The sequence below is a fragment of the Cucumis melo genome, chromosome 10 (genome assembly GCF_025177605.1).
Source record: "Cucumis melo cultivar AY chromosome 10, USDA_Cmelo_AY_1.0, whole genome shotgun sequence".
Lineage (NCBI taxonomy): Eukaryota > Viridiplantae > Streptophyta > Magnoliopsida > Cucurbitales > Cucurbitaceae > Cucumis > Cucumis melo.
The window spans coordinates 20342052-20352699 of NC_066866.1; positions in this window are offsets into that span (position 1 = coordinate 20342052).

A 10648-nucleotide genomic window follows, 5' to 3' on the forward strand; every position below is an offset into this window, starting at 1 on the left:
TCATTGACAGGCAAAAACCATCAATAGAAGCGCTATCTTGATAGGCAAAATAAGTCATAAAAAGGTTATCTTTATGGGCTCTTCAAATTTCTTAATGGGCAAAAGACATCAAAGCCACCTTTCTTGACAGTCAAAACCATCAAGAAAGGGTTTTTGATGACTTGGTTTGGGCATAAAAAAAATATGTTATCTTGATGGACTTTTTCATATTCTTGATTGGCAAAACACGTCAAGATCTCTTTTCTTAATGGCCAAAGTCATCCGAAAAGGGATTTGACGACATGTTTTAACCTAGTTTTCTTGATGGGGTTTTCACTTTTCTTGATGGGCAAAAAACATCAAAGTTCCCTTTCTTCATGGTCAATACCATCACGAAAGGGTTTTTGATGACATGTTTTGGCTTGGTGGTTAGGCTTTCTTGATGTTTGCTTACTTGATAGGCAAAGACTATCAAGGTAGACATTTTTTTACGTGCTTTGCAGATAAAAGAAAACCATGTAGTAATGGGCTTAGAATAATAGCTATCGAGGGTCAATTGTTTATATATCCCTCCATTGAACTAAGACAATCTTAACTAAATAATATATGAATACCTCTTTATTCCTGTATTATTTAGTTATTGTTACTTTCATCAAGAATATATTAACCATTTACCCTTCATTTTAAAACATCAAAGATTAGGATGAAGAAGCCCTCGAAGTTGGAAAGACAATATTGAAAACAAACCTAAGAGACCTTATAAATTTTTGGAGTTCACAGTGTTCTGAATCCTATAATGCAACCCTTTGATTGGTAAGGTCACTTTGGGATAGACATGTAGATGCATTATAGGAATTTCACGGTGTGACCTAATGGAAGAGATTGTAGGACATAACACATATATCCTTCACCCACTTACTATGACAACTTCCCCTATTCACCTTGATATTGACCCATGCAAACACTCTTCAAAGGGAGGCCGCTCCCACGGAGACATAAAGTCGAGCATGAATCTTACGGTGTGAACTCTTAGGGACACTAAAGCTAAAAGTACAATACTTATCTTCAGTTTAAAGCGTTCTAAACGATTAGGGTATTACTTTTACTCAAGCATATATTTCGACTAATAAACATACCTAAGTTTAGATGATTTATCCGAGCACAACTTATTATACTAGATTTAACATACAATGTCTAGATGATAAACTAGTTTTATTACCTCCATCTCTCAGATGCTCATAAGACTAGGTTAACTAGGCTCTAGAACTAACTTCGAGCTCTAGGTAGCAGGTGTTCTGTAAACTGTCAACTTAAGAACCTCCAACCTTAGTCATCTTATCTGATTCTTGTCAAGATCAAATTAGGTGAGTCTTTTGTAACCAGTTTTACAAGAAATCGATTTATTTCTATGAAAATGGTGAATCTGTTTAACCTAAGTGAGCATACATTTTATCTTTGTTATAGATTTTAGATCTGTAATTGATTTTATAACTCTTATACCTTAGACATTTGATCCTTAACTAGCATCTAACATCTTTTTTATATAACCTTTATGTAAACTTCCACATCATGAAATAATATAACAGCTTTATATAATAAAAGATAATTTCATGCATTAAATATTTCATACACTTATAACATACTGTTGGAATTTGTGTCCTAAAACTCATACTTTGTTATTTGATTCAATAAAATTTATTATTGAATGGTATAATCTTAAAACCAATAATCTTTAAGGTCCCGAGGCTATTTACTAGTTTGCCATATATACTTGAACTTTATGTGGAGACATAAACATGGATTAAGTTCAAGTTAATAGCCCAAATGGTCTATAGTGTATGAATAAGGTTGGGCGCCTTATTTTGGATAAACACTATGGATGCGACCCGCTCTGTAATTAGTATAAACGATGTAATCTTGAATCATTCATGTAGAGACATGGGAGTGAGGGGCATCCTATGTAAATGATTTGCATAAGACTGGAACCACGAAGTAGTCACTTTTAGTTATAACATCGTAAACTATAATCTGACTATTTCATTTATGATGGCCTAGGTAACTTGATCTTAATCCTGAGCTAACTATGAACTTCTGTCCATTCGGTAGTATCCTTAGATCTGCATAGGTGAGGGCAGCTCAACATCGCTACCTCCCATTTCAAGGGTAAGACCGAGTGGATAGCTAGGGACATAGGGTGCAAGATGGAATTCACTCCTACCCTCTTCTGGGATAGTAGATAGGTTATTCCCTTAAGGACTGAATCCAAGTCTTGAACAAGGGGCCCCACCTTCTCATTGGCCCGAGAAGGATTCTGGTTTACAGGTTGGACCTTAAACCAATTGTTCAATAGTGGATCAGTGGGTCTTAAGGAGCAAGATGTAATCTCGGAGGTAAAACGGTATTTTGACCCAGCCAAGATTACGAACAACCAGTGAAGGATCGACTTACCCATTATAGTTATATCAGGTGGACAGAAATATATCTATAGTGAGGGGAGTGCAACTAAGAGTCTTTAGTGGAATGACTCTTTAGTTAACGAATGTTGATTAACTTTGGTCTAAAATATGAAATAATTTACATGCAATTTGCACGTAAGTTTCATATAAAACTTCTCATTACCAAATGAAAAAAAAAAGGTTTTCTCTGAAAAACACCTAAATGATTGACTTCCATCTCTCTCAAAATTCTCTTCGCATAGCTGAGTCCAACAACTCAGTTCTTGGTCCTGAGCATAGTAGGTCAGCTTGGTGGTTGTCCTTGCTCGTGATTTTCAGGAAGAGAAGAAGTTTTGGATCAAAGAAGAAGTTGAGAACTACAAAGGTAAGTTCATCGTTTACCTTCCTCTCTCTTCGTTTAGGTCCATCGCATGATAGTTTTATATTAACTTCTAAATCGTTTAGATGCATATAGAGTAAAGCATGATCTTTATCTTCCGTTGTTGCATGTCTTTTGCTTTGTTGTTTTCCATCAAGTGGTATCAGAGCATGCCTAGCTTTACTTATATGCATATGGTGGGTTTTTACAATTTATGTGATAAATTGTTATGGTTGAACTAAAATAGATTATTTTTGGTTTTGGCTCTAAATTAAGTTGTTTATTTGCTTTAATCTTTGTAAATAGCCCTGTTGGTGGCTTAATTTAATTTTTGTAAAGAGTCTGTAATTTATTGTAGTAATTAGAGTTGAGATTAGGCTGTAATTCTTGCATGCGGGAAGAAGATGATGTTGTTTAAGAAGCTTAGAAGGAGATGAATCAAGCTAAACGATCGCGTAAGGAACGTGTATCGTTTGAAGCAAACTCTATCGCTTACATCTTGAACGATCGCGTATCGTGTTAAGATGACTCTATCGTTTATATGCTAAACGATCATGTATGATATGCGTATCGTTTGCATAAGAAGTGATCGTATACCCGCTAAGCCATCGTGTAAGGTACGTGTTGTGCTAGCGCTAAATGATCGTTTACCTCTGAAGTGGTCGTATATCCATTAAGTAATCGCGTAAGGTACGCGTAACGTTAAGCGTTTAAACGATCGTATATCTGCTTAAGCGATTGCGTATGGTACGCGTGTCGCTGGCACCAATAAACGATTACATATGGTCTGCTCAGCGATCGCATATGGTATGCGAATCGCCTATGCCCGTGAATGTTGTCTGCCTACTCAACGATCGTGCACAGGTTGTTATGCGATTATTGTACTCCATCAAATTATTATTGTAATAATTTAGTTTTAACTTAATTTAGAGAGCCAAAATCAATCTATTTTAGGGTGTTTTACTTAATCTTGCATGTGATGTATGGTTTAATTATTACTAAAATTGTATGTGCATATTGTATGACATATACTTTTAAAATCCCACCATAGGTTAACATGTAAATGCATGTAGAGAAAGTTAATACGGAAATTAATTAATATGATTAATTAATGGTTAAATTAATTTGATTAATTTAAAAGATAATTGAATTAATTTTATTAAATATGATTTAACAAAATTATTCAATTATTGCAAAACCATATTAATTTGCTTTTTCTAGACGTATGATTATAGGTTTGTCTAAAGGTTTTATAATTGTTATAAAATGAAATTAGACTTTAAAATCTATAATAAACATAAGATGCATGCTTACCTAGGTTAATACCATATCTTCCATAAATTAGATTTAGGTCGATATCTTGTAAAACTAAGTTACAAGAGGCTCACCTGATTCGATCTTGTCAACAAGTCAGATAAGATGACTAAGGATTGGAGGTTTTTAACTTGACGGTTTACGGAACACCTCCTACCTAGAGATCGTAATCGGTTCTTGAGCCTAGTTAACCTAGTTCTATGAGCATGTGTGAGAGGTGTAAGGTAATAAAATTGGTTTATCACCTAGACATCGTAGGTTAAAATTGAGTATAAATGTTATACTTGGATGTTTTACCTAGATTTAGGATTTGTTTAAGTTAGCCTAAATTAAATCCTGAATAATTTACCCAAAATTTTAGAACACTTCAGCTTGAGAAAAGTATCATACTTTTAGCTCTAGCGTCCCCAAGAGTTCACACCGTGAGGTTCATGTAGGACTTGGGGCCGTGCATAGGAGCAGACTACATTCGGAGAGTGTTTGCATGAGCTATGAACAAAGTGAATGAGGGAAGTAGTTCATAGTAAGTGGGTGAGGGATTTATGACAATACATCCCACGGTCTCTTCCATTGAGTCGCACCGTGAGATTCTTATAATACGCCTGCTTGTCTGCCCTGGAGCGATGTTCCCTTCGGAAGGTTGTATTATATGATTCGGAACACAAGAACTCCATATTTGGATAGTGTAGCCACCTAAATTTATCCTACATTTTTTTATTATTCTTTAGAATATTAATTGTAGCAATGGTTAAGATATTTTATTCATTTATTTTGTTAAAAAAAGAAAAAGGTAAAATCTTTTTGTAATAATATAAAATCTTATGTTTTTTTAATCTTTTTGTAATAATAACATAATTCAAATCATTTTTAACTTATCACTTTAGGAAAAAAGCAAATTAATTTATTTATACAAAATCTCTTTTGATTTATCATATTAGGAAAAGCAAAATAATTTATTTTATACAAAATTCTTTTAATACCATATTTGATTTATCTTTATCACTTTAGGAAAAAAAAAAGCAAAAAATTTATTTCGGACAAAATCTTTTAATATCATATTTTTACTATTTTAGAAAAAAGAAAATTAATAAAATTACGTAATATCTAATTTGATTTTATACTTATTAAATTTTCCTAATTTGTGGCACACCCCTGGTCTATAAATAGGGTCCTTTGTCATTTGGAAAAAAGGGGAGAAGAAATTGTTTTACAAAAAATTCTTGAGGAGAAATTGTTTTAGAGAAATTCTTTGGAAAAAAAAAGAGTATTAGAAAGAATCTCTACGAGAGAACTTTTTTTTTTACTTAGAGAACCTGTGTAGAAATTTTTTGAAGATACGTACTTTTCTTTAAAAGGTGCGTTATTTTCATTTTTATCTATTTACTTGTTTTTTTTTACCCTAAATCTAATCCCATAGAGGAAAAACCTAGTTGGGGGTTGCATTAGGTAGGGATTTATTCCCAAAGATCCGCACCTCATACAACAAGCAAATCTTCTTCGGGATTTGGTTCTTATGCTTGTTTTTTTAAAAAATCGTAAAGAGAGAGAAAAATTGCATAAGAAAAATTCTTTTCGTTTTGCTACTCTTTTATCGTTAATCTAAAAAAAGGGGTCTTTTAACATTTTTCTTCTCTCTAAAAAATAGAGAAAAAAGAAAAAGTTATAAGCAAAAAGTCTTTTATTATTATTATTATCATATTTATTATATATATATATCACACTTTTTTTTACCCTCTTTTATTTATTTATTTATATAAATTTAGTTTTTTTTATTTTGTATTTTAATTTATAATTTTTAAACTTCTTATTATTATTATTATTGTTGTTGTTGTTATTATTATTGTTGTTGTTATTATTATTTTTTATTATTATTATTGTATTTATTATATATATATATATTATCTGTTTCTTTTTTTTTATAATTTATTTATTCAGTTATTTAAATTTAATTTTGTATATAATTTTATTATTTATTATTATTGTAAATATTATTTTTATACATATATATTTTTTAACATTCTGTTTGCTTATATATAACTTTTATTTATTTATTTAGTTAGTTTTCTATATGTATGATTTTTTTTAAGAAAAAAACTTTTTGTTATTTTTACTATTATATCATTATTATTATTTCCTTTCATAATTTTTATTTTTTAACTTATTATCATTCCTATGTCCTTTTTTCTTCACTTATTTATTTAATTTCTTTTTTACACATTTATTTATTTATTATTTCATTTAGTTCCTTTTTCATTTTTTTTCTCTTATTTTATTTATCGTTATTATGTATCTTTCCTTTCTTTTTCTTTTAACTTATTCTCATTACCACCATAATGATAATTATTATGTATATGACTTTAAATACATATATTTATACATTGATATGCTAAATTATTTGCGTAATTTATTGTGTGGTATATTTGTTATTTCTACTTGACTTTCATTAAAAATTTCTTGAAAATTTTAAAATACTTTTAACCATAATTGAATTTAATTCTGAAATCTTTTTTTATAATTTTTCTCTTTAAACCATTTAGAATCCTTTTTTTTTTTTTTGCTTTAAAATTATTTATTTTAAAACTCAAAATTAAATAGATATTTCATAAGGTTTCCTAATCAACCTTTTTTGTAATAACCCACATCGATTTCGCTAAAAAAATCCTACGATAGAATCTAGAAATTTTTGGGAGTCCGTTATTTTTAGATTCTTGAGGTGAGGGATCAATATCTTTGGGAGTCCGAGATTTGATCCCAAGAGAAAATATATTTAATCAATGTTTTTTAAAAAAAAAAACTTTATTTGAAGACTAGCCTATGATAGAATTTGAGAAATTGTAATAATTTCTCGTTCTCTTAAGGTGAGAAGTTTTTCCTCAATATAGTCTAATTAATGAGTGTATCCCACTTATTTTATGGGATTATTGCTCCAAATATTGGAGTGGTGAGCAATGAAATAAGACATGGTTCTTTTAAAAAAATAAATTTTATTCAAGAAATTAAATTTGGCCACCGTTTTCTAAAACGGGTGTTATGGGGTGCTAACACCTTCCCCGTACACAAATGACTCTCGAACTCAACTCTAATTTTTTCGTAGACCAGTTTTTATTTTATTTAAAATGATTTACTTTATTTCAGTGTCCAATCACACCGTAAAAATAAATTGGTGGCGACTCCCCTTTTTTCGTTTTTAAAATTAAACCCTTCTTAAGGACGTCGGCCGCTCCGCGTCGTCTCGGGTACGTGGCGACAGCTTGGCGACTCCACTGGGGACATAAGGTTCCACGTTGAGAGTTTGACCTTTTCTTTTGTCTTGATCTTGTATATTTATTTTTGTTTTATTTTCTTTTTAGTATGTTGTTTATTATTGTTTCACACACAACCACAAGCCTCCTGCCCGGGCTCTACCCTATAGAATTAGAAACGAGGATGGAGTAGTGTTGACCTTCGAGGAGCTTATGCTTCCGTGCAGGAACACGAAAAATTCTCACTCAATTTTGTCATACAATCACATGTGACGGTTGTAATCAAATTGAGGGCCTTTTATTTTTTAGGACTTATCTTCAACTTCACTCATTATGATTCGTATATCATGTTAATTCATATGTTTTAGAATTTTAATTTTCTACCTTATTATATTATTTTCTCACACACTAGCACAAGCCCTCTACCCAGGTTGTACCTATAGGATTAGATTCGAGAATGTACTAGTGTTTGACCTTCAAGGAGCTGTTGCTCCCGTGCAGGCACACGAAAAATTCTCACTCAATTTGGTTGTATGATCAAGTGTGACTATACACCATTTTGAGGGTCTGTGTCAAATTGGATGCTAGCATTAACTTTGCTAAGTTTATTTGAGCCATTGCATTATTCGATGGTTTCCTTTCTCACATTTAGCATTTACATCTAGACTCATGCTAACCGAATCATTATTCTCTTTTTTTAAAAAAATAAAAAGCCAAAACTTGCAAAATAGCTCAAGGTTCACCTCCTCAACATCCATATTGAACAAGAAGAAAGGCTCGAATAATGGATGAGCAAACCAACGATCAGATTCAAGCAGTCTGTCAAGACCTTGAAGGTTTGAAAGATCAATTGGCAAAAATCCTAGAATCGCTGTCCACTGGAAGAGGAAAGAGTGTTGCGGGGACTTCATCACAAGTGGAAGTGGATCTGAATCAGGTACTAGAGGACATGCCTGCATACCCTCCGAGTTTCACTCCTCAAAGGTCGTCTAGTCCATGTATGATGGATAGGACATATCCTACATCCTTTCCCGCGCCAAATCCTAGCACAACCACCAAACTGGCAGTCCATGTGAGCGATCCCATATCTACTCCAGTTACGGAAAGTGATAAGAAAATTTTAGAAGAGTAAGGTAGTAGAAAAAGACTAGAATTTCTAGAAGAAAAAATGTGTGCCATTGAAGCTGCAGACTGTATGAGAGTATCGACGCAGCACAACTATGTTTGATATCCGATGTGGTAATCCCTCCCAAATTCAAGATTCCAGATTTTGAGAAGTACAATGGAACCACGTGCCCAAAAAAGTCATCTAGATATGTACTGTCGGAAAATGTCAGCTTACGCTCATGATGATAAATTGTTGATTTATTGCTTCCAAGACAGCTTAGTTGGCCCCGCTTCTCGATGGTACATGCGGTTGGATGGTTCACAAGTGCATAGGTGGAAGGATCTTGCTGATTCATTCTTAAAACAATATAAGTACAACATTGATATGGCACCCGACCGTCTGGATCTTCAAAGGATGAAAAAAAAAGAATGTTGAAACTTTTAAGGAATATGCACAACGCCATGCGTCCGCCTCGAAGTCGCGTGTTCGAGCCCCAAGCGCGCCCCTATTTTTCCTTTCATTTTTTTTGCATGACCCGAAAGCATGATCCGAAAACCTGATCCATGAACCGATTCGCGATCTGTGCCTAGTACGCCATATGTCGAGCCCTCGTCCGCGCGTGCCTCTCCCCTGTCGGCAATTTCACTTGAAGAAATCAAAGAATCATAAAAGGAAGCAACCAATTCGCTTTGAAGATAGCTTTTCCTCGGTACTTTCACACATTTTTTTTACATAAATATGCTTTGAGGATAAAACAAAGATTTTAAGTTGGGGGTGGGTGCTAGTTTTTTTTTTTTTTTTTCCTTCTTCTTTTAAGCATTTGCATGACTTGGGTAGACTAAAATTGACCATTTTTTTTAGTATTATTCTGAATGCATGAATGAAATGAATGTTGTTTGCTTGAATGAATGCTTGCAAAAGAAAATGCATGGATGTTAACGTTTTTGCAAAGTTTCTTATGATGATTGCCTATGATACACCTCTCTTAGCAATTTTTGTTTTGATTTTAAATGGGATAAAGAGCCATTTATGAAATTGAGGTTAATTTTTAAACTTTTCATCTCTTTAACTCATGAATTAAAAAATCCTTAGTCGAGCCATGACGAACCTAGAAGTCTTTAGAAAAGGATAGAATGCTTAAATTCGCTTGTTGTAACCTCGAAAGAACGGTCAATCATAGAACCTAATAGATTAAATCCAAGATTAGAATTAGCCAAGCCGGAGCTAAGCAAAAAGCTTGCTACCAAAAATTGAATCCCAATTAAAAAAAAAGGTAGCAAAATGCATACTTTTAGAAAAATACTTTTATCAAAAAAAAAAAAAGAAAGAAATAAAGAAAGAAAGAGTACGATTAAGTCAAACATTAGGATTTTTTCCGTGAGCAGTTAGGATTACCCGATGTTAGTAAGGTACGAATCCCTACGGAAAAAGCCTATCCTTTGCCTTAGTAAAACCCATACAATTCTATCTTAGAATTTTCTAGCTAGTTTCAATGTTTTGACCGAGGGCCGAGTTTAAGGAGGGATCCTTCCCGCTTCAGAGTAGAGGGAAAACAAGCCTAGGGAAATTTTTAATTCTTTCGAAGCATGTCTAGTGAGTCGAAATAGCAAGACTTGGATGTTTTATCTAAACATGATTTCAATAAATGAACTTTATTAAAAATCAACCTCAAATTGACTACTTGCTTCTCTTGAATATTTAATAAAAAATTACTTTGTTGAATTGTTAAGGCATGAGTAACATCATTTGCATATTTGTTTGAAAACATCATCAAAATTTTTGCATGATTGTTTGAGTTTAATTCTTGCAAAATAATGTTGAATCCCTTGCATGACGAATGACTGAATGTTAGCACATTTTTAATTTTCTTGCTCGGGACGAACAAGTCTTAAGTTGGGGATAACTGTTTTCCTTTGAAAGCTAAAGTGCAAAGTCTAGACAAGGCCGGATGGTTGAAATTCAAGAAGATAGGAAAAGATTATAACGTTAACTAGAACTCTTTACCAAATCATGAGGGTCCCGCCATAAATGTTGTTGACACATTTACGGAAAGATACAAGAATAAGGTGTGTGCTGTGACTACTTCAATTAATACATTTTTCCAAATCCTTCATGGAGTTGGATATTTGTCACCAAGGTTTAGCAATGATGAGGGGGAGAAGTTTGGATGCATCAACAAGAAGCAGTGTTT